This window comes from Ictidomys tridecemlineatus, chromosome 9, assembly GCF_052094955.1.
Source record: "Ictidomys tridecemlineatus isolate mIctTri1 chromosome 9, mIctTri1.hap1, whole genome shotgun sequence".
NCBI lineage: Eukaryota > Metazoa > Chordata > Mammalia > Rodentia > Sciuridae > Ictidomys > Ictidomys tridecemlineatus.
Genome location: NC_135485.1, coordinates 25,658,956 through 25,685,334, shown reverse-complemented (window position 1 = coordinate 25,685,334; position 26,379 = coordinate 25,658,956). Strand labels below are relative to the sequence as shown.

Below are 26,379 nucleotides of genomic sequence, written 5' to 3'. Positions count from 1 at the left end.
ACAGGAAGCATCTACTTTGGACAATTTTTGCTTTGTTCTTTTTTGTTATATTTTTATTTCAGAGTAATATGATCATTCTATCTCCACCTTTTATACTTGAATAGATAACAATTTAGCATTTCTTTACAACTCCTTTTCCACCATCACACCTACAACTCACCCATTTCTACAAAAATACTTTTGATTTTGTATATATTATTATATACATAGCTTTTGTTTAAACAAAATTCTAGATAACAGGAGATCTCTAAATAAAAAGATCTATTTAGTTCTCACAGAGGCTAGAATGAAAAAGAAAACACTAGGTTGTCGGCAATTTCCTATAATAACCTAAAGCAGGGCTAGGTAGCAGTTGAATGATGAAATGGACACTGCCCTAACTCACTTGCAGCTAGGGTTCTTGATGCCATCCAGTACTGGCCAATAAGGTGCCATTGGAGATGAGATGATACACAGAATGAAGGAGTGTGTTCCATTCTTGCACAGTGGTTACAGCTTATGGAAAGTTCTTTTTCTTTCTTTTTTTTTTTAAGTTATAGATACATCTTTATTTTAAAATCTCATCTGCCAATTTAGCGTTTTCCACCAACTCGGGGAGCAGAAACCTTCACAGGTTTCACAATCTTTTGCTTAGGCGCCGCCTTTGTGGGAGCCTTAGCAGCAGCCATTGCCGTCTTTTTAGATATCTTCTTAGCCTTTTTTGCTTCCTTGACAGCCCTAATAGCTTGCTCTCGTTTGAGCCTTTCTAACTTCTGGTTTCTGATTCCTCTGGGCCATGATATCTGCAAAGGATGCACTAGTGATGGCCTTCTGAAATTTGACTGCCCGTTGGGTTCTCTTCTTTTGAATTTCTTCCAACTGGTCCTTTTTGTGCTTTCTTCTGTAAAGGACAGTACAGTTTATCTGCCCAGGATTCCTCTTGGATAGGAAAGCCAATTCGCATTTTGCATTAAGAAACTGGAATACTTTTCCATGGGTCCTGGCATAGTGCCTCCCCTGTCCGGGGTATATCTTGTATCCACCAAAACTTCACAGCTCTACTCTATAACAAAAAGTGAAAACCCATTAAGGGGGCTGTTTACAGCAACTTATTAGCCAGGCCCAGGACGTCGCAGAGGGGTTCTGTGCCAGGATGGAAGCAGATTGGACTTCAAGCTTTATTATGGGAAGTTTTCTACATCACGAGTGTTTGCAGAGCTGCTCATTATTTTACTGTCTAGTCATTAGTTTTAGAATAGAGTAGTTGTGTGGGGGAAAAAAATTAAGTAATGGCGAATAAATTCTCCTGACTTTTAGGTTGAAACCATTGAATTAAGGAAACAGATAATCATGACTGCTCCCAGAAGAGATATAAAATTAGGAGGCCAAATAGTAAAGTGGAAAGTAATGTAGAATGTTAAAGCAGAAAAAAAGCCGAAATAAAAGTGGTAAGCAAAGGAAAGAAGGAAAGCAAATACTGATAAACACTAGATCTGCCTGTGGTGCATGTGCTAGTAACCAGAAAATCCCTTACATCCTCAAGCCTTAAAATATTCACACTCTATGAAAGGGGCTCCTATTAATTGCCTTCAACCTAATTCTGCCTAAATTTGCCAAATAAGTCATTTCTCCAAGTGGAGGGAAGTGGTAATATTAATGTGGACCCACAACTACCTTACAAAATATGAAAAGAATTTGCCATCCCATATTTTTACATCAGAAATAATACAAATCTAGGATTCTACTGTATGTTTTTCTGATATTTCTGAGTATACTGTGACACACAGTTGGCTATGGTTTGAGTATATCTCTCAAATCCATGTATTGGTAGCTCTATCTTCAATGCTGCAGTTCTGGGTAGTGGATTCAAGTGAGAGGTGATTGTTCATGTCCTTATTTATGGATTAATGTCTTCATGTTGGTGATAGGTTCTCCATCATGTATCCAGTTGTCATAAAAGAGAGTCCATACACATTCTTTCTCTTTTATAAACCCTTACAGGTCCCATGGTTGAAGACAGCAACCAGGGAACATGACACTTTAAAGAAGACCCTCCAGAGAGGAGTTAAAGCATAGCATACTGCAGTATTAGAGTGAGAGCCCAGACCCATGCATCATGTGCTCCTGCACCCACTAAAAATCCCAAGAAGGCACAACAAAGCACTCTCTGAGCATGCAACATCAGGTCCCTGAACAGATAAACAAGAACCAACTGGTGAGAAATACATATCCACCCAAGAAATAGTTCCTATCGCTGAGTACTTTAGGAGAATACAAAGCTGAATAGTGATGGGCATCTGCTCAAGGTCTCAAATGCTGGTGAAATGCAAACCCAGAAATTTCAATTAGAATTTTTCTGCACCTCAGCATGGATCACTATAAATAGTTCCAATATCAATTTTGAAAATACATGTTATTCTTCACTTTGATTCAATAGTTATTCACCTAGCTTTCAATATTACATCCTAAAACAAACTGATTGTATTTATTTTATAGTTTTAAAGCATTAATTGAAATCATTTTTTCCCTCTTTGTTTTCCAAACTTAGGTTTACCCTTGCTCCCTCTGGCTCCTCTTTTACCTCTTTCATTACCTGCTATTGCATCAAACCATACCCATCAACCCGTTTTCATCTTTTACTTCTTTTCTCCATGGTTTATATTTCTCTCTTATATATTTTATTTTCATTCTCTTTCTCTTTTGCTCAGATTTTTCTCTCCTTCCATTTTTTGCCCTACAAAATATGCTTCAGTAATTTTAGTAATTAGTTTCTCAGCCGACTCCAGAACATTGCTACATTTGTTTCCTGGATTAGAGAAACATTATAAACAGTTGGAGTTTTTTGTTTGTTTGTTTGTTTTTTACTTTTCCTAGGACTACATGGATTTACTTTGAAGTGATTGTGATAAATAGGGTTTAATATTTTCTCTCAAAGTGGTGCTGATACTGGGAATAGCCAGAGACACAATGTGTAATATGAATACTTGTATATTTGCCCAGCCTCCCAGAACTCTTGACAAAAAGCAAGCTCACTAAATAGTTTCTTGCATAAAAGTAGGTGTAATAATCATCACAGTAGATTGGTAGACATTCAAGCAGTATGAAAAATCTGTGGGAAAAATCACACCAAATTGCCCACAGCACTTTGACAACTATTCTCATAGACACCACAGTGGAGAAAATGTTAGTGGAAAAAATATAGAAATAATAATATAATTTCAATGTTCATTGAGCTAAAAGAAGGTGTAAGGAATGAACTTAGAAAGTATAGGAAGTGAAAAATTATTTCAAAAAATATAGAGATTCTAAAAAAAGAATTTAAAGAAATATTAGAAATGAATGATTCAATAAATTATGTTAAAATTAAATGGAATACATAATTATATTAATGCTCTTTGAAGAAAGATTCTCAGACATTGAATGGAAAGTATATAATCTTGAAAATAAGTCAATAATAAATAAAGAAAAGATATTAACAGACCATGACAAGAATATTCAAGAAATATGGAGTGACTTTAAGAAACCAAATATTAGAATCATTGGTATAGATGAAGGCTTTAAAAAAGAAATGAAAGGAATGCACAATATTTTTAATAAAATAGTATCAGAAAATTTTCCAAGATTTAAGAATGAAATGGAAATCCAAACACAAGAGAAATATAGAACCCCCAAATATGCAAATATATATATATATATATATATATATATATATATATATATATATATATATATAAAACACAATCAATAAATGGGCTAAGGTACTGAACAGATACTTCACAGAAGAAATACAATGGATCAATAAATATGAAACAAAGTTTAATATCTCTAGCAATCAGATAAAGGCAAATCAAAACTACTCTAAGATTTCACCTCAATTCAGTAATAATGGTAATTATCAAGAATAGTAGCAACAATAAATGTTGGTGAGAATGTGGAGAAAAGGATGCACTCAAACATTGCTGGTGGGACTGCAGATTGTTGCAACCATTATGGAAAGTGCTACAGAGACTCCTCATAAATCTTGGAATGGAACCACCATTTGTCCCAGCTATTCATTTCCTTGGTTTATATCCAAAGGATTTAAAATCAGCATAGTACAGTAACACAGCCACATCAATGTATATAAAAGCTCAACTCACAATAGGTAAACTATGGATTCAATCTAGGTGTCCTTCAAAAGAGGAATAGATAAGGAAAATGTGATATATATACACAAAGGACTATTACTTCAGCCTTAAAGAAGAATGAAATGATGTCATTTTCAGATAAATGGATGGAGCTGGAGAATATCATGCTAAGCAAAATAAGTCAATCCCCCTAATCCAAGTCTTAAACATTTTCTCTGATATTCAGATGTTAATTCACTAAGGGGATGGGAAGTTCAGAAGAATAAAGTTACTTTGGATTCAGCAGAGGGAAGTGAAGGAAGGGGAAAGTGTATACAGATAGAAAGGACAGTAGAATGAACCTGACATTATTACCCTGTGTGCATGTATGAGTACATTGTCAGTGTGATTCTACATCATGTACAACCAGAAGAATAAGAATTTATACTCCTTTTAGGTCTGATGTATCAAAGTGCATTCAATTGCCATGTATAACTAATTAGAACAGCTTTTGAAAAAAGAAACATAATGAAAATCTGTGATATACAGAATAAGAATAGAATTATAAATGCTGCAAGAGAAAAATAGCAAGTCACATTTACAAGTATATATTTTTAGATTTCAATATATTTTCAACCCAGTCCCTAAAAGCCAGAAGTAGCTTTGAATAATATATACCAAGTTCTGAAAGAAAATGTGGTCCAAACAAGATTCTTATTATCCTTCAGTATTGAAGATAAAATTAAAAACTTTTATGGAAAACAGAAATGGAAATAATTCATAACCATTGAGCCCACAATACAAAACATAATCAATGAAATATTCCATGCAGAATAATAAAAAATAACAATGGAAACCAGCGTGGTGATGAATCACAATAGAAGAGTAGTAAATTAAAGGAGAATCAAGTCTGAATTAAGCAATAGAAATAAATTAAAATGGCAAGAAGTAAAAAAAATTCTTAAATAAAAATGATCTAAATTCTCCAATCAAAATTATAGATTAACTGGGCTGGGGATGTGGCTCAAGCGGTAGCGCGCTCGCCTGGCATGCGTGCGGCCCGGGTTCGATCTTCAGCACCACATACCAACAAAGATGTTGTGTCCGCCGAGAACTAAAATATAAATATTAAAAAATTCTCTCTCTCTCTCTCTCTCTCTCTCTCTCTCTCTCTCTCTCTCTCTCCTCTCTCACTCTCTCTTTAAAAAAAATTATAGATTAACAGATTGGATTAAAAACAAGACTTAACAGTGTGTTATTCACAATAAGACTCATTTTATAGACTGAAGATGAAAGTATGGAAAATGGAAACTGAAAACAAGCAGGGGTATCTTCTCTTATAACAAAAGAAAAGTAGACTTCAAGTCAAAATAATCAGAAAAGACAAAGTCACTTTACACTGGTTATGGGAATAATCCAACAAGATGTGATTGTATATATTTATGCTACAAAGGTCTGTCTATATCAATCCCTTCTCAATATAAAAAATGAATTGATCAAAACACAATAATACTCGGTGATTTCTACACACCTCTTTCACCATTTGACAGGACAAGTATGCATAAATTATGGAAAAATTCTTCAGAACTAAAAAGCACTATTAATCTACAGGACCTAACAGACAGCTGTAGAACATTTCATACACAGACAACTGGAATGCATTTTCTTTTCAGTGCCACAATGGACTTTCTCTTGAATAAGTCATATTTTAGAGCACAAAGTTAATCTGAGCAAATACAAAAGTATAGAGATGATTCCTAACAGCAGTCTATCAGGTCATAATGAAATGAAATCAGAAATAAACAACAAGATCAAAAAAGAAAAAAAGAAATGAATTTAACACCTGAAGATTAAATATTACACTTCTAAAGAAGGAAGGGATCATAGAAGAAATCAGAGGAGAAAAAAAAATTCTTAGAAATAAATGAGCATAGAGATCACACATCAAAATCACTGGCACAGTATGAAAGGAGTTCTAAGATGAAAATTCGAAGCATTAAATTCCTACATTAAAATAATAGAAAGATAACAAATAAATAATATAACATTACATTTCAAGGCTGTTGGAGGTACTATTACAAAACAGGTAGAAAATAGGAAATAACTAAAATCAGAAACAAAATAATGAAATTGAGAATAAAAAAATACAAGGGATCAGTGAAAAAAAGCATTGGTTCTTTGAAAAGACAAACAGAAGCAACAAAGCCTTAGCAATAGTAACCAAAAAAGTGAGAAGACCCAAGTCAACACAATTAGAATTGCAAAAGATATATCCCAACAAACACTTTTGAAATCCAGCGATCACTGAAAACACATTCCTTAGTAAACTAGAAATTTTTGAAGATACTGACAAATTTCTAGACACATATGACCAATCCCAATTGTACCATGAGGAAATAGAAAATGTAAACAGCCCAACATGAAGAAATGAAATTGAGTAACAACTAAAAAGATTCCAACAAGGAAAACATAGGCCCAGATTGATTCTCAGCTGAGCTCAACCAGACCTTTAAAGGAAGATGTAATGCAAATTCCTCAAGTTACTCTATGACATAGAAAAGGAGGAAACACTGCCACGTTCATTCTATAAAGCCAGTGACATTCTGATACCAAAACCAAAGACAAATCAAAAAAGAAAACTTCAGACCAATATCCCTGATGAACATTGATGCAAAATATCCTTAATAAAATATTGGCAGACTGCTTTAAAAAACACATTAAAATATAGTACACCATGATCTAGGGTGTGTTTCAACACAGGGATGCAAGGTTGGTTAACATATGCAAATTAATAAATGTAATTCACATGAGTTAGAGCAGGAATAACACGACTATTCTATTAAATGAAGAAAATACATTTGAAAAAGTTCAATACCAGTCCCTGTTGAAAACACTATAGAAAATATGGATAGAGAGGACTTGCCTCAACATTTTAAAGGCTATATCCTATATATGACAAACACAAGGCCAACATCATATTCAACAGAGAAAAGCTGTGCCGGAGTTTCCATCAGCCCAATAGAGTAGATTCCTTCTTGGAGGTGTGAACCAGCTGGGAAAATAAAAGAAGTCTGAATATAATCAGTAAGAAACAAAAGACAATGGGCAGAATATAGTTTTAAAAGCAGGGCTCCTGGTGGGTCTTTCAGCCCTGATAGCAACTGGACCTTAACAAGGAAAAAGGGCCCAAATCCTTGGGAGAAATACATCAAAAGTTTTCAGTTTGGCAGGCTTCTTGAGGGTAAAGATGGGTAAACAACTTGTTTGGGGCTTTGCAAGTGAGTGTTAGACACTCAGGGCACCAAGTGGAATGCAGAAGTCTGTTGAAGTCCTAGGGCGCAGGCAGTGGGGAAGAACCATACAAAGCAAGAGAGCTTTTCAAGGAAGCAGGGAGGTCGCTGTATAATGTTGCCAGTTAGAGACGACAGGTCTTGAGAGGCACAATGGCCTTTGACTAAATGTGAGGCAATGTCAGCTGAAGGCTGAGTGAAACCAAAGAGAGATGAGAGAAATTTACTTTTCTTTTAAATAGCTTAATCAAACTTGGAAGACATTATACTAAAAGAAATTAGTATAATATGAAAAGTAGGACTGTGTGATTCTGCGTACACGAGATATGTAAAGTAGTCACAAAGTCATAGAAGAGCTTAGAATAGTCATTACCTTGAGCTGGGGGGAAGCAGAAGTGGATAATCATTTACTTGGTATGAAGTTCCAATTATATAATATAATTTAGTCCTTGATATCTGCTGTGTCACAGTGCCTAAGGTCACCAATTCTCCATTATGCATCTAAAAATTGATTAAGAAAGTACATCTCATATAAAGTAGTCATACTCTAAAAGCAAATCTAAAACAAGTGACACAAGGAAACTTTTAAAAGTCATTGGATACATTAAATATATGCAATTGTTCATATCTATTATACCTCAGGAAAGCTACTGAAATTAGACAAAGACAGAAATTCAGGGGGATTCCGTATTATGTTGCAATGGGGCAGCACCTGGGGCCTGGATTAAGGTATAAAACAATATTTCTAAAAATTATCTGGGTCTTTACTGAGTGCAAGTAATGCCAATCCAAATAGAAGAATTTAAAAAAAAAAAGAAAAGAAGAGCTCCATTTTAAATCTATACTTTTTTCCTCTTTGGATTTTATCCAACTATAGTAGTGAAGGTAGCATTGGGGATTTCCCTTCAGCCAAGCTTAGGACATGTGCATGGGAGATGCTCTGGATTTGCAGCTCTGAAGCCAGCATGCAGAGTGATTGGTACCTACTCTGCTCTCTTGTTGTACTTGCAGTTTTTATTGCCTTAGGCTATACTTGCAGTACTTTCTGTACTCTGATTATCCTATAGCAGCCATTGTTGCCCTACCTGATAGCCTTATTAAATTTGTCTTAAATACACATTTATGCTTTAAAAAAATCACAAACTATTCATAGAATTCTCACTCATTGTAGCCCCATGTTATAAACACCTAAAGCCTAACAGCAGGAAAGATGAATGAACTTTGGCATGTTCATGTCATGGAATGTTGCTTATCAATAAGAAAAAATTTGGAGTTGTAGCTCAGTGGTAAAGCATTTGCCTAACATGTGTAAGGCACTAGATCCAATTCTTTACACCACACACACACACAACAACAACAACAAAAAGATAGACAAAAGAAAAAGAAATTAAAGAAATGAACAATTGATACATACTGGGGAATAAATCTCAGAAACATTCTCTTGAGACACAAAACAATTTATTATGTGGCTGCATTTATGTTATTTTTGGCAAAAGGAGCACAATGCATTCTGTTGTCATATATAAATAAAAAAAAAATTTTTTAAAGTGACCATGGAAGTGGTGATGGTAGTAAATCACTAGGATCTCTAGGACATAAAACACTTTGGAGTGATGAAAGATTCTATACCTTTTAAAAGTATGAGCATGTTTGTATATAATTGTCAAAATTCATCAAACTAGATATTTATGTTCCTTAAATTGATTTTAGAAAGTATGTTGAAGCCTACATCAAAAAAAATAATAATAATGGTGAAAACAAAAATTTTCATTTGAAAATTCCAGGGTTTAAGAAGTTTCGATAAAATAAAAAAAAAATTAAAAAAAACCTCTGAAGTGATATGGCATAGACTTTAGAATACTCAAAGTATTTGATCAATCTTACAAAAACAAGTCCTGGGCAATCAAGTGAGTGAGGAATTAAATAGGACATGACTTGAAGGATGATTGACAGGGAGGGAAGCCCATGTTGACACAAGAGACTGCCTAGAGTACACCAAGAGGGCATAGAGCATAAGGGGAGACTCATAATACTGTATATACTTGAGCAAGTAGCTACAAATCCTCTCTATTCTTTTCAAGTCAATATTAATAACTTGACTCTCAGATATGGTGATAGTACAGATTTTGCAATTCAGCAACCGTGGTAAATTTTGCATTTGATTTTTGAAATATTAACCCTGTAACATTAATAACTAAGATTTTATTTTAGGACTGTCTTGAAAGCTCTCTGGTTCTTAGACTGTGACTTGAGCTAGACATTTTTTTCCTGTGAGTGCTCCGAGGCATTCAGGAAATTCTGACCACAGAATAGACTTCATAGTCTTTGCTATCGTTGTACATTAAAGAGTAGCATCCATTGGACTCCCAAAGGAAGAGATTCAGATCTAGGCTGCATCTTGATTAACTGTTACTAAATTACATGATACAGATTATTTAACACCCTGTTTCTTGCTGTCAAATTTCACACCAATATGCTCAAATCCAAGCATATGAGTAAAATAATCTCCAAATTTCTTTTCTTCAGTTGAGTTTCTAAGGACCATGCAAGTTTCTCATAACACTAGCGTATCAGTCGAGTTCCAATCAAGAGAAAAAGACCACATATAAATTTGATCACGGAAAGTTTAGTATAATCAATTATAAAATCTTAGCAAGGAGTAGCTATTATGGTAAAAAGAAGACTATAAAGAATTTAGGAAAGTATAGGAATAAAAAGCCACAACATTTGGCACTGACACAGATCAGCTAAAGACGAAATAGATATGGATGCTCATGTTCCCTGCCAAAGAATGAAAGGCAAACCTCCTTGTGTAAGTGAACTGGCTCACCAGTTCCCTTATAAAGTTCCCTTAGGTTCTGCAAAAAGGAAATAGTTTTCAGGTGCTGGAAGCAACTGCTCACACAGAAGCACTGCATTATGGACAAACCTACACTGCTGACCACTATCTATTGTTGGCTCCTATGTCAAAAGATGCATGCTGGAGCAAAGAACAGGAGCACACTGGAGCCAAGAACAGACCTCTTCATATAGTATCCCTGTTAACAGAGTTTGGTGACATCATAACATTCTACAAAAGAAAGCGTTTACTAAGTTCAGCTTCATTATTACAGGTATGGAAGTGGAGGATAGAACTTGCAGGCATTAAGCTGGCAATCACTAGTGACGTTGGAATAGCCCTAGACCAGATGTGCATCAGGATTGTCAGTGTATTTGGAAAGAATAACCACCTTTGCAATGAATTGCTTAATTTATAATTACTTCTTTGTGTCATTAGTTACAGAAAAACACAAATGAAATATAAGTTCATCTATCAACTCAATTTCTTCTGTAAAAATATATTTTGCTAACACAATCTCCCAAATTCAAATATGAGAATTTCGAGAACTTTGATTTGACAACACATTAAACAGCAAAATTATAGAGGAAGAAATAAGGCAGGTGTCTTAAGTGAAGGTGCCATCATATTCTTTTCTATTAATGAGAGAAAATTGTTGCTTTTAGACAACATAGTGTAATTAGAGGATTCTTAACATTTTGGAGAAATTTCTGGGAAAATCATATTTCTCATACTAAATAAGAAACAATTCACTGAAGAATTATAAAACATGATAAAACCTAGGCCCCTTTATCAAAAAGATATGAATCTATAGGAGAATAAAGGTAAATTTGGATTATTATATTCTAAATGACTGTATTAAAATAGATCAGTACCAGATGACTTCATTTCAATATGGCATTAGGCTGTCAATAACATACATATAGACAGATAGATAGACAGACAAACAGAGTATTCAAAGAGTTGATGTTATGGAAGACCTATGCATGACTGATATGGAAAAAGGATAACTGCTTTCTTAAGCCCTACAGAGCTCTTTTCATTTTTAAGAATGTCCAACATTATTTGAGAGATCCATATAGTCCATCAGAGGATAATAATAATTAACATTTTTGATTGAATATCGTGTACCAACTACTATTATTATAGTTTTATACATATTAATGCATTTAATACTTATAATAATTCAGTGAGTTTTTAAAAATACAACACACACACACACTCATTTACAGATAGGAATCTTGCAAGTATCTGACGTTCAAAAGTCAAACAGTTATGTAATGGCACAGAAATATCTTAAAACTAATTCTAAAATTTACTTATTTACTTTTGGTAACAGACTCTGAAACCAAGTGCTCCTTACCACTTAGCCATATCACTAGCCTTTTTTATTTTATTTTTTTTTTAATTTTAAGACAGGGTCTTGCTAAGTTGCTTAGAGCCTCTCTAAGTTGCTGACATTAGCTTTGAACTTCTGATTCTCCTGCCTTAGCTTCCCAAGCCACTGGAAATATAGGTATTCACCACTGTGTCCAGCCAAAATATAATATTTGTATCATACTTTTTCTATAATAAAAAAAGAATTGAACACAATGAAAACTTTAAGTTTATACTTTTGTTTGGATTATAAATTTCTTTTTTAAAATCCTGGAAGACCAGATCAACGTTCCTTAGCACTAAAGGGTTAGGAAAGTAAAGTTTTAACATCTGTGACAATATATTTTAGGCATATGGAAATAATCCACTTTTCTCTATTCGTACCTATTTTTGAGAATTAAAATTTTGTGTGTAATAACTGGGGAGAAACCTGTGATTAGCATTTGCAGCATCGATAAACTGTCTAATTGCAAAGTCCTAATTTAGCCATTGCTGATTCTGTTAAAACTTTCTTTCACTTCCTGAAAATAGAAAAACATGTTCCACCAGAAAGAATTATTTAAAGTGGGATTCCAGAAAAATAGTGTTAAAATTTTAGGGAATCAAAAAACATCCTTTAATTTCCCTTTGCAATTTGAAACAGATGGAAAATACGGATTCCCCATCATCAGGGAAATATATATAATATAAAAGGGTCATTGGACTCCGAATGAGAGTATCCAGAGATGTGGAAATGAGTATACACTGCATATGCTCCCAAACTCACTGTGGAAATCAGTCACTTCTCTTCTTGGGAAGAGTAATTGAGGGATTAGAGTAAATATTTCCCCCCAGGGAATGTAAATTTTGTTCTCTCAATAGAAACCTCATATCAGACAATAAACCATTGCTGATCACCCTTAATCTTATTGTCAGACTTCAGATTCAGACTATGGAAAATAGGAGAAACTTACTCTAGAGTTACTAACAAATAATAAAACTTGTGTGCTCCCTTATCAAAGAGGCATGAATAGACTCTGGGAAAAGAAAAAGAAAATATTGACTAATCTAACTTCCAATAGTTTTGGAATTTATTGCAAATCAATCTTCAGCCATGTTTTGTTCCTCCCCATCCTGTGAGGTTAATGCAATAATTTGGAACTGTTTCATTAAAACAGGTTATACATGCTTTTATACAAAATGAGGGACAACATATTCCTCGTAGAAGTGTGATACAAAACTTGTTGTTGCTCCCTAGGAGGAAAATCCTGCATTTCCAATATTGATCTTCTTTACTAGAGTGAAGGAGTCAAGGAATTCCCAGTAGGCTGATCCAGAGGGATCTGTATGCATTAGAGAAGATCCAAGACCCTTTATCATTAAGGGAGTTGGATTCTGCCATCTGTAAAAATTTTTGTCTCAATGTAAGATGCAAAATTGAGGACCACCAATGAGGAAAACAAAAAGATAGTTGATGTTTTTGAGAATACTAGTGAGAAAAGAATAAATTGTAATGTATATTAAGCCTCATTTTGCTCCAAATCACAGAAATATTGCTTTGCGTCCTCAGATTAAACCTAGTTTTTTACTCAGTTTTTTTTTTTTTTTGAGAATATTCCAAATGACAAATCAGAGAGCATTCCGAGAACTTCTGCCTTTGAAACTTGAAAGAAGTTTAGAATATTAGTAACTCATCCAAGATCAGAATAAAGAACACAGTTGCATGAGAATTTCAGGAATGAATAGGGATTTTTGTTAGAAAATATGCAAATCAATATGAGCTTTTAAATCTCACCAACTTGGGATATATTCCACTTAATTATATTATTGATATAAAAAAAAAAAAACTGTCCCTGAGCTTTCACAAGGAAACGTGGGTGAAAATGTTTGCAATGTTGTGTCCACAGTGTAGAAAAGACAAATATGAAAGTAGTGAAGAGTTCGTAATTCCGACCTGAAATGTTCTGGAGACAGATAGAGCACATTTTGCTCATTATTTCTTGATGTTCAGGCTTTCTGTTCTGTGAGTGACAGAGTGAAACATCAAGGAAAGCAGCCATTCTCATTACTTAACACTCTTACTTTTTCCTTATTGAAGCCTATTCAGTTAGATGATACAATTTCTTTATTGAATCACACAATACTATTCCCCTCCTTCACAATTACGTTCTGTTAACCCTGTAGCTATACCATTACACTGCCCGAGAGGAATGTTAATATGGGAATTGAAATTTTGAGAAGAATTTATGAACTAATAGAAGAATATTGACAGTTTTCACCTTTGGAGCTTCCATTTTCTCGATCTTCCAACGTGGAAGTTTACAAATTACTTAATCCCATTTCAACAAGATATTTCCCATTAAATTTTATTTTGTTTTCATAAGTATGAATTTCTGAATTCACAATAGAAAACTATGACTATTATAGATAGGGAGTGGTTATTTGTCTAAATCATTCAGAGTAAAGCAAGTATGATTTACTGTCTGGACTGCTGGCAATTGATGTCCAAGTTGAGAGTAAACATAGCTGGGAGAGAGTTCTAGCACTCTAGATTTTTTAAAAAAATCTTATTACATATACAGAGTGCAATTTTTGTACCTCTGTATATAAAGCATAATTACAGTATTTCCAAGTCATATTTAATTTTATTTACTCCTATTGTGAGATACAGACACTATAGAAATAATAAAATATTTTTTTCTTTTGAAAAAAAATTCTAAATTTTCTCTTGAAAAACTTTCTTTTTCTAAAGCATATACATGTAAACCTTGTAGATACAACCAAGATCAGGAAATGGAATCTAAGCCCAGAGATAAAAAATATATATATTTCATTAATACTTCTCAGACATATATGAATGTGTTTAAGATGTCCATGTGGGCTGGGCTTATGGCTCAAGCAGTGCAGTAGTGTGCTCCCTTGGCATGTGTGGGGCACTGGGTTCAATCCTCAGCACAACATAAAAATAAAATAAAAGATGTTGTGTCCACAGAAAACTAAAAAAAATAAATATTAAAAATTTTTCTCTCTCTCTCTCTTTAAGAAAAAAATGTTAATGTGCCTGCCAATACAAGTATAAAAACCTAGAGTATTTTAAGGGACATCTCTTTGCAGCATCCTAATTGAAATATTATGTTCTGCATTAGGTGTTGAAATTTCTGAGAACTGAAATACTGATATGCAAGAATAACAAGAATTGAGTCTATAACTTCACAATATAGGTAGGTGTGTGGTTTAATAATGAAGAAATATTTTATAATAGCTAAGATTTTCCAGAATCAAACTGCCTTAATTATTTGATTTACTAGCTACAAGATACTGGGAAAATTAATTTATCATCTATACTTTAGTCCCTTCTAGTCTAGAATGGGAATCATGGAACCTACTTAATAAATATGTTTTAGTGTTAAATGAGATATTTCTTATTTGTTTGTTTGTTTGATTATTTATTTTCTTTTTTTATTAATTTTATTTTTTTAACATACACGACAGCAGTGGAATGCATTATAATTCTTATTACATATACAGAGTGCAATTTTTGTACCTCTGTATATAAAGTATGTTCACACCAATTTATGCCTTTATACATGTACTTTGGATTTTTTTGCATTACAATTCTTAATACACATATATACCATAATTTTTCATATCTCTGTTTGTATATAAAGTATGTTGATACCCAATTCAAATCTTCATACATGTACTTTGTATAATAATGTCCATCACATTCCACCTTCCTTGCTAATCCCCTGCCCCCTCCCTTTCCCTCCCACACCTTTTCCCTATCTAGAATTCTCTAATCCTCCCATGATCTCCCTCCCTATGAGACAATCTCCTTATATCATTTGGCATTTTTTTGGGGGGGATTGGTTAACTTCACTTAGCATTATCTTCTCCAACGCCATCCATTTACCTGCAAATGCCATGTTTTTGATCTTTTTTAATGCTAAGTAAAATTCCATTGTGTATATATGCCATATTTTTTTCCATTTATTCCACTGAAGGACATCTAGGTTGGCTCTACTGTTTATTTATTGTGTATTGTGCTGCTATAAACATTGATGTGTCTGTGTCCCTGTAGTATGCTGTCTTTAAGTCCTTTGGGTGTAGTCTGAGAAGAAAATGAGATGTTTCTAATGTAACCCAGGACTATGCTTAACAGTGTATGACAGAGATACCGAATAACAGACTAAAACAAGCAAATGCATAATAAAGTTCATTTATCTTTCATATAGAACTTAGGAATTATGTGAAATCAAATAGTTAAGTACTAAAAAGGCAGTGTGCTTCATAAAGTACTTATAATTCTGGGCTTTTTTCTGAAGAACAAATCATAATGGTAACATAATTATTCTTTCTCTTGTCATTCTGTGTACATATCATGTTTCAGACAGAAGAAAGAAAGAAAGAAAGGGCACAGATCTACTGTCTTTCACTAAGGTCTCCAAATAGATCCATGAGACATTTGCCCAACCATATACATCCTGTCGGCCAAAGTTAAGTTTATCGAACAATTTTCTTCAAGAAAGCTTGCTTTGCCCAGCTAATAGTCAGGAGCTGAAACAAAGGAGAGCTATGAAGAATATAGAGATGTTGAGAAAACTACTTTGTGCCATAATGTTTTCTAACCCAAAATAAACCCTTGGTAAGTGTTGGACACTTAAATGCATACCTTAGGGACTGGGTATGTGGCTCATGCAGTAGCATGCACGGGGCACTGGGTTCAATCCTCAGCACCACATAAAAATAAAATAAAGATGTTGTGTCCACCGAAAACTAAAAAAATAAATATTAAAAAACCTCTCTCTCTCTCTCTCTCTCTCTCTCTCTCTCTCTCTCTCTCTCTCTCTCTCTCTCTCAAAAAAATGCATACCTTAGCAACTGACATCAATCTGTACTAATAGGTAGTGATTTCAACTCTTTGAATCAGTCCAAATAGCTAGTTACAATAATCAAACATGGTACATAATAGACAAAAAGCTCTCTCCCTCTCTTTCTGCCTCAGAGACATTAACAAAAAACAATTACTTTCTACTTGTAGTGATGATCATATACTTAATTTTAGCATTGAAGATGGTTTTAAGGTAGAATCTATTAGGTAGTAAATGGATGTACATGTGGGAACTGAACTGCTCTCTAAAAGTCAAACTCCATAGAGGAAATTTTTTTTTAGGAGAGAGAAATGAAAGTATTTTCAATCAGATGTTTCAAGGAGACCATCATGAGCAGAACTATAACTTAGTATAAGGATCCAAGTAGTCATTATTGCAGAAAATTGAGTTTAGAAGAATAGTCCATTAAAATGGATACTGATTTCCCCAGGTGTAAGTACCCTGATGTCTCCTTTTTGTCAGTGACAATAGTCTGTAGCCTAAAATAATATAATACACTTCTATCCAAGTACCGTTCTTTTCACAAGAATTTGATAATCATATTTTATTACCCAGAATACTTTGGCCTTTATATTTCACATTGCAGATTCAAATGACTGGTCCTCACCTGATGATTCCTTATTATCCTCAACCACTGCAGAGGAAGACAGAAAGAAGGATGTGATTAATGCTTTAGTCAATGAACTGTCACATAGCAGAAGAAAAGCACAGTGATTGTAAAGCAAACTGTTATTCCTGTCTCAGGCTTTCTATTCATTATTTATGTAAGATATTGGAACTCTGATAGGTTATTACTACTCAGAATTATTAAATGCTGTGAGTAGTGAGAAACAAGGAGCCCAAGTTATGATACAGTTGTGTATATTGCTTAATATATAACTCATCATACATGCATCCCATAATGTAGAAGGCTATGAAGAATAAAAACAGCGAGAATGCAGTAAAATTTTAAAAATAAAAAGAGATTGCTAGCTGAGGCTAATTTTCCAAAATTCATATTTGAAAGTCAAGGGTTTTTATTTAAAAGATTTAGCATGCAAGTCATCTGCTGCTAGAAAATGGAAGAATGGGAACATTTCTAAAAAGTCATCACACAAAATTAGAGGCTTTTTGTATGAAAAGAAAAAAAAGAAGTGGCAGATTTCTGCATCTCTACATAGTACCACTTCAACTTTCAAGAACACATTTTAGGAAGAAATCAGTTTTCCTTAATTAAGGACAGTGAGAACCTGAGAACAAGGGTAACACTTTCAAACCATAGACAAATAAAGTTAAGCAGCTGTATGTAACCTAGCTTCAAAAAAACAAAGAGAAGAGCACCTGCAAGGACATCAGCTCTAATGCAGACTCCAGTCATGAAAACTTTTTCAGCACCAGAGATGACTTCAGTATGAGCACTGTTCAAAAGGAAGTTGCTCATGAATGCTCAAATTAATTATATAGAATTGTTTTTGTGAGATCAAATGGTTGCCCAAATGAAAGTGAAAAGGGAACCAAGTACATAATTACTTCTAACATATATACACTCAAGAAATATCTCAATACTATGAATACCAAAGGTATTATTTTAAAATGTGTTTTGATATTCTGCTTACCTCTTGCCAATGTATTGAGCTAAACAATGGCATTATAGTTGCTGTAAATAATACTAAAAAATGATTATTCACCCCCAAGAAAGACCTAATGAGGCCTATTGTCTAGGAAGATGGGTATGTAGACACAGATTTTCTTTCCTTTTTTTTATTATTGATTTTATTTTTCAAAATACATGTCAGCGGAATGCATTAGAATTCTTATTACACATATACAGCACAAATTTTCATATCTCTGTTTATATACAATGTATGTCCACACCAATTCATGTCTTTATACATGTAGTTTGGATAGTGATGCCCCTCACATTCCACCATCATTGCTAACCCCCTGCCCCCTCTCTTCCCTTCCCACCCCTCTGCTTTATCTGAATTCATCTATTCCTCCCATGCTCCCCCTCCCTATCTCACTATGAGTCAGTCACCTAGATAGTCATTCTCATCAAAGTTTGGCAACCATTCTTCACACTGTGGTGTATTCTATTGTCAAACTGATATTGTGTAATTTTAATTAAATCAATAGAAATCACTGTCATGCATAGCTTTTGTTTGTATAAGAGAACTACTGCTACAATAATACCACATAACGTACTAATATACCACCTAAATATCTGCAGCTTTCTACAGAAAACCTTTGTTTTTGTTTGCTTTTAGATATATCTGTGATTGGGGCATATTTGCCTTGATGTATGTATTGGCTTGATTTGGTTCATGATTCATGTCAGTATCATGTTGTGTTATCTACACTGAATGTGCAGCAGATTGCTATTATATGTCCTCAGAGAACACAGATACACAAAAATAAGTGTGCAAGCACACATACATTAAGTATCTCTTCTAGCTTCATAAGTTGGATTTCTGGCATATTCCAATTTAATATTTTCTAATTTTCATGGTGATTATTTTTTGATATATAAATTGTATAGAAGACTATTTTTATTTTTTAATTTTGAGAACTTTCTAATTATTTGGTATATTTTATGATTAATTTCTATTATGTGTAAATTGTAAGCTTTATGTACTTTTAATCTTTAAAATTCGTTTTATGGTCTAGATTATAGTATATTTAGGAATTAATAAATATTCCTTTATCACTTGAAATACATATATTTTGCCCATATTGGATGTAGTGTACCATGATGTCCATAAGGTCCAGTAAGATCATTTATGCTGTTTATATACTTAATGGTTTTTGTCTCCTCATTCAAGAAATTATTGGAAAATTGGTGTTAAAATTTGATTAGTTTTCTTTTAGTGCATTTGTATTTTCCTATGTACTTTAAATTTATGCTATGAGATGCATTCTTGAACTTCAATTTCTCTGTTTATAATTTTTTTCTTTTGTAAAAAGCATTTGGTTTAATAATTTTATATACAGTTTAGCAGTCTGTATTTTTTTAGGTAATGTTTTGTGCATTTGAATTTAATGTAGTTAGTGACATGAATTGTATTATCTAAAATTTTTCAACTTATTTTTCTATGTTCCTTCCACAATTTAATTTCTTTCTTACTTCATGTAACAATATAAATTTTTTATTTACTATGGCCTATCTAAATGAATTTAATATTGTGTCACTGTCAAATAAAAGAATTTCCTAAGACTTATAACAATAAAAAAAGCAGAACATTCAGGCATAGTTGCTTTACAGAATTTTGATATGTAAGAATTTCATTTATTATCATTTACATAATAATAAGCATCAATTAAACACTTAAAAATTTAACTACTACAATATTAACTATAAGTAATCTAGAACCTTATTTATTTATTCAGACCACAAATCATTATTTTAAAAACATATGCTTTTCCTTCTTGGTAACTGATCTTCTCCCTTATTTCAAAGTCTGTTGTTGATGGTCACCGTGCACTGTTTTTACTTCATGCCCAGGGGGCAAATCTCATGGTTAGGTTGCTCCTCTTGTTTTCAATTTATAAACCCATGTGTCACTTGCCAAAACCGGGTTATCAAGAGAAGGATTTCACTACTAAAGTTGAAATTCAGCCAGCAAATAAACAAAAGGTTAAAAAGTGTAAACTAAAATTTGAATGAAACAAAAAATAAAGTTATAGAAGAAATCAGTGACCAAGAGAATGTTGACATTGGTACTATCTGATGATCTCAATTTGCAAACAGAGAAATTTGAATTTGAAAGTGTTTATGACAAGAAGGACAGAAATTACCCAGAGAAAGTGATAGTGGCAAAAAATCTTACATTAAATAAACATTTGTATATACTTTATGACAATAAACATACAAAAGATAAAATGTTGAAAGGTGATGCAAACTTAGAAAGTAGTATTAACAATTCTTGAAGGCATACAAAAGATCCCCATTCCATATAATAAGATATTCATTTTGCTTTTCATGGTTTCAGTTACTTATAGCCAATCATAATCTGAAAACATTCAATAGAAAATTCAAGAAATAAGCTATTCATGTTTTTTATTCATAAACTGTACATTGGCCTGTGTAAAGTGATGAACTCTTTCACCGTCTCTCACCATCCAAACGTGAATGGATACATCAAGTGTACTCATTCTGTATATGCTACCTGCACATGAGTTTCTGAGCACATACAAGACTCAGTACTATCTGCAGTTTCATATATTCACTGGGAGATTTGGTATATACTGTATGACCACAATAAGGCAAGCAATTTAAAATTATTCTAGATCAATTATTGCAAAAAAATATAATATTTTCTATGAGAAAATAGACCCTCATTAGACACCAAGTCTATCAGCCCCTTGATCTTGAACTTCCCAATCTCAAAAACTGTGTGAAATAGTTTTCTGTTGTTTATAAGTCGCCCAGGCTATAGCATTTGGTTATTGCAGCCCAAATAGATTAAAACAAGAAGTTTGCTTGGATACCAGAAACTCTGTCACTATCAGAAATGTTTATTATGCTTGAAAAAAGTTTTTTTTTTAAATTTCCTTCTCTTTAGAATATAAAGACCTACAAGAGAAAAAAAATCTGAATTGCTTTCTCTCTCTCTTTCTCTCTTTTTTTTCTTTTTTTCTTTTTGTGGTTCTGCGGATTGAACCCAGGGCCTTATGCATATGAGGCAAGCACCCTATATCCCCAGCTCCTTTATTTCTCTTTTGAAATTATCAATTTAAGTGAATGATATTGTTAATTGATTTTTTTAAAAAATTGTAAGCTATTGACAACACTGTTTCATGATTCTATCATCAGATGTTCCAGTCTCATACCTAAATATACTGAAAAGTATATCAACATTTCTAAAGTCCAGTGCTGAAACTAAGTCACTACCAAATGTTAGAGCTGCTATACTTAGAATTAGAATGCAATGATATTTACCTTTTATACTGCATTCTAAAGATAATTAAATAGTTTTAAAAAAATATTTGTTTTTTTAGTTATATTTAGACACAATACCTTCACTTTATTTATTTATATGTGGTTCTGAGGATCAAATCCAGACCCTTGCATGTGCTAGGCAAATGCTATACCATTGAGCCACAACTTCAGCCCAAGACATATTTATATATTTTGAATATCAATTTTGATATAGCTAAATATTAAGTATTATGCTTTAGTTTTTAAACCACATAATAAGAAAAAAACCTTATGAGACTGGAACAGGTTACTACAAAGCCATTTGAAAATCATTAAGAAGTGGGACATCTGTAAATGTGCATCAAATATATAAAAAAAAAAAAATCAACACCTCTAGCAATTAGAGAAATGCAAATCAAAATGACTCTAGGATTTTATCTCACTGTAGCCAGAATGGCAATTATCAAGAATGTGAATAACAATAAGTGTTGGAAAATATGTTAGAGAAAAGGTGCACTCATACATTGCTGGTGGGACTGCTAACTAGTACAACCACTCAGGAAAGCAGTATGGACTCAGTACTATCTGCAGCACTATTCTCAGAAAACTTGGAACAGAAGCACCATTTGACACAGTTATCCTACTCCTTAGCATCAACCCAGAGAAATTAAAATCAGCACACTATATTGATGCAGCCACATCAATGTTTACAGCAGCTCAATTCACAATAACGAAGCTATGAAACCAACCTACTTGACCCTTGACAGATGTTTGCATAAAGAAATATTATATATACACACACACAAAGGAATATTACTCAGCAATAAAGAAGAATAAAGTTTTTGCATTTGCTGATAAATAAATGTAACTGGAGAATATTATGCTAACTGAAATATGCCAATCTCCTAAAACTAAAGGCCTAATGTCTGATACTCAGATATTAACACACAATATGGGGGTGGGGTAGAGAAGGGAAGAATAGAATTTCACTGTATTAGACAAAGGGGAATGAAGAGATTGGGGAGATGGAAATAGCAAAGACAATAGAATTTATCAGACACAACTTTTCTATGTTCATAAATGAATATACAACCAGTGTAATTTCACATCATATGCAATCACAAAAATGGGAAGTTATATTGCATGTATGTATAATAGGGCAAAATACATTCTAATGTTATGTATAACTAAAATGAATAACTAGAATTTTTTAAAAAAATATTCATCAACTAATTTAAATTTGTGGGGATACATATGAAAAGGGTTGACTACTGAAGGAAAATAGACTTCAAAATTCATTATTATCTGTAGTATAAGTATTCATTTGTTAAATTTGGATATATTAAACTAGAATCATCCCTTGAAACAACAAAAAGGGAGTTTCAAGGAATTTAAAATATTAAGTGCAAGAATAGTTCATTAAAATAGTACAGTTTTACTCTATTTTTGCTAAAATGCCATATAGATGAAGATAAAATTTTTGAAAACTAAATAGATCCAAAAATGCAATGTTATTTTTAATCTTCAATTATCAGTGATGGGAAAGAACTATAAAGTTAAAGAGAAAATAGAATGAGACTATGGAGATGTTTTCCAGTCAAATATGATTTTATTTAATTAATTAATTAGGTATCTGGAATTGAAACTACAGGGTGTTTAACCACTGAGCCTCCTATACAACGCCTCCTTCCTTTTTTTTTTTTTTTTTTTTTGGTATTTTATTTAGAAATAAAGCATCACTGAGTTGCTTAGGGCCTCACTAAGTTACTGAGGCTGGCTTTGAACTCACGATCCTCCTGCCTCAGCCTCCCTAACCTCTAGAATATAGGCATGTGCCACCCTATCAAATATGCTTTCAATCTCCATTCATCAATATTTTCAGTTGTAGGTTTGGGCTTTAATTTTGTAACAAATTAGTACTACAATCTAACAATTTTATTTCAAAATATCTTCACTTTATATTCTAATTAATACTTTTGTAAGTTAAAATATAAAATACTTAGCAATCTTTATGGAACATATTTTTTTATATGACCTGTTTCAGTGTCTAAAAACTTTATTTCAAACCTCTCTTCTATTATAAAATTGCATGATGAATTTATGGAGGTCTTAATAATGAAGCATGGTTGCATTTTAAAAATGTTCTCCATTCATTCATGGAAGAAAATAATTTTGATATAGAATTAGATTTCATTTGCAAATAGTTGATTCATGAATAGTAAATATATGTACTCATATTTTTACCTGGCCCATAAGATCCCCTTTCACTGTTATTTTAAGCAAGTTTTTATATCATAGTTTCCCAGCATGCTAAATACAAATTCTATCTGTATTTTCTGTTCTAAATTGCCTAAAATGTTTAGAAAAAGATATTCGTGAAGGTTAAAATACACTCATCTGTCTTATAATGGACTCTTTTTTATCCTTTAAAGTGTGTCTTTACTTGTTTGAAGATACCATCTAAATTTTTATTCAGAAAGGTCAACTCAGCTATGACCTACTTACTTACATATAATAGGTGCTCAGTAATAAATTAATGTGATTAAATTAGTGATACAATCAATAATCTTATCAGTAAAATTTATTAACTAATTATTCTTATATTTAATATGGAGTCAGAAACACATTGTTATAATTTTCAATATCCAATACACATAAGTTAATATTTTTATAAAATATATTCTATAATTCAGACTTTTCATCATTTTAAAACTAGTTCCTTCTCTTCTACTCACAGCTCTCGGGGAAGCATTGCCAAATCTTTACAGTAAATAAATGTGGTAATATCTATTTTGGACTTTCTGAATGTAATCACCACAGCTGTGTTTTATTTCTGGGAAGGTTTCATTTTGCAGCTTATGAAATTGTAGGGAAGATGATGAGATAAGTAGAAAGTAAGTAAAAGCTCCAACTCAAGGATGGGAAACATTTTGCTCCTACTCTCTAACGATAATGATAAAGAAAATTTGTTTTACCCCTGATGGAATGAAATTTTAAGATAGCAACAGTAACAAAGGTATTTCACCATAACCTTCTTCTTACATATCACTGGCTTGGAATAATTGAAAGTATTCAGTAACTATCTCTTAGCCATGATGTTCAGGGATATGTGGATCCCAATTGCCTACACATCTTTTAAGCAACTTTATGTATTTTGGGGGAAAACAAGCCATGACTTCTATGTCATTCTGAAATAATAAATTAAAATGGCATGAAATTCATTCACTGAATAATTAGACACAAGTAGATTATGCATACTATTGTGCAGAAGCAAAATAAGTTAGGTGCTAGAAAATATATTTTTACAAAGGCATTCACATATCCCTTGTGACTTTCATATCTAAGTTTATCTTTATTATGGGATCTCTAGTCTTTCAACTATATTTTATGATATTAATTTTTAACATTAACTGTTTATGTTTGATTTATAATATACCAAAATAGTCACAAAAAATCTTTATATTTTTATGTGATCCCCTTAGTCTGGTGCCACAGTCTGGCTGGGCACAAAATCATGAGCCACCACACACCTTGTAGATTCAAACAGCAACTCTTTATTCCCGAACTCACACCAGCACTCTACACACAGGTTCTGGGCAAAATCCATATACTCCACCAGGCTCTGAATCCCAAATACTTTCTGATGGGAGAACTCAACGGGAACTCAAGGAGCAGGTGGCTGCTTGAGGCAGCAGGATACACCCTATTCCCAGCAGGGTACACCTTAAACCTGGAACTGCCCTAAACCCAAGGAGCAGGGATACTCCCTAATCCCAGCAGGATACACCCTAAACCTGGATCCGCCCTGGTCCTTGAGCAAGGTCACTTTACTCAAGCATACATGCAATGTCACTGCAAAAGACCTGGGTCCAAAGGCAAGCCCATTTCCACAATGGAGAGTCCTTCCTCTAAGCAACATGGAGTAGGCTGACAAAGAAATTGCCATGCGTCATTCCTACTTGGCAATGGCTCTCAGCAGTATGGTGTTTGTGATTGCACCAATAACAGGCTGGTAGAAATGAAGTTGTGTAGCTTACAAGGTAGGTCATTAGTTGATAAACTTCCCAAATAGAATTCTCTCCTTCAGGATACTTATTCCTGGAGTATAGCCACCTCATTCTAAAATTACCTGGATGAGTAGTCCATACTAAATGGATTAGAATCTAAGCCCCAGATATTCAAAGCTAGCTGAGATCCCCGCTTACAGTCCTCACAACCTACCAGCACCATGATCCAATGATCTTCCATGTGGATCTATCACCAAACAGTGGAGTTGCTTCAGCTGAGTTGGTGAAATAGGTATATCTACCCCCCATGCTGAGTTCAAACTACACATTTGTGAAAAATAAAAAACATTTATTTTCTAAGCATTGGAGTGATTTGTTTGCATCTATTGATAACCACAATAGCAGTCAAGAGTAGTAGTGGTAAAATATATTTTTGCAAACCATCTGCAAGGTATAGAAATAAAGCCAAAGTAATAAACTGAAAAGGTGTTTATAATTTCAACACAAGTTAGGGAATCTATTCACCTTCTATCATATTCATGGATAATGATCCACCACGTACCCAGGTGATATAATAAAATGTGAGATGTGTGAAGAAGTCTGTATAGAGTTTTAAGATTAAAATTCTGCAAGGTAGCAGAAACAATATTTTTGACGACTTAAACTTTGTAAACATGTAATGAAAAGTGTTGAAGTTTACCTGAGCTCTGTGTTCCTGTAAAACAACTATAGTAATTAAATAATAAAATAGATAATGCATCCTGCTTCTCCAACAAACACTTTTATTTTTCCCTTACCAAAAAATTATATATATATATATATATATATATATGTGTGTGTGTGTGTGTGTGTGTGTGTGTGTGTGTGTGTTTCAAATACTTGTCCTCCTCATATGATTCCTAGATAACACTATTATTTACCGATTATAAGGTCACATTCAGAATTCCAACTACTCCCTCTGTGTCTCATAAATTTTTAATTGAATTGTTTGTCTCCACTAACTAATCTAAACA

At 33.2% G+C, this 26,379-nt stretch overlaps 1 pseudogene; it reads right to left on the bottom strand.

The window, feature by feature from the left end:
* Positions 1–546: 546 nt before the first annotated feature.
* Positions 547–25,589, bottom strand: LOC101965012 (large ribosomal subunit protein eL24 pseudogene; annotated as a pseudogene).
* Between the last annotated feature and the right edge of the window lie 790 nt (positions 25,590–26,379).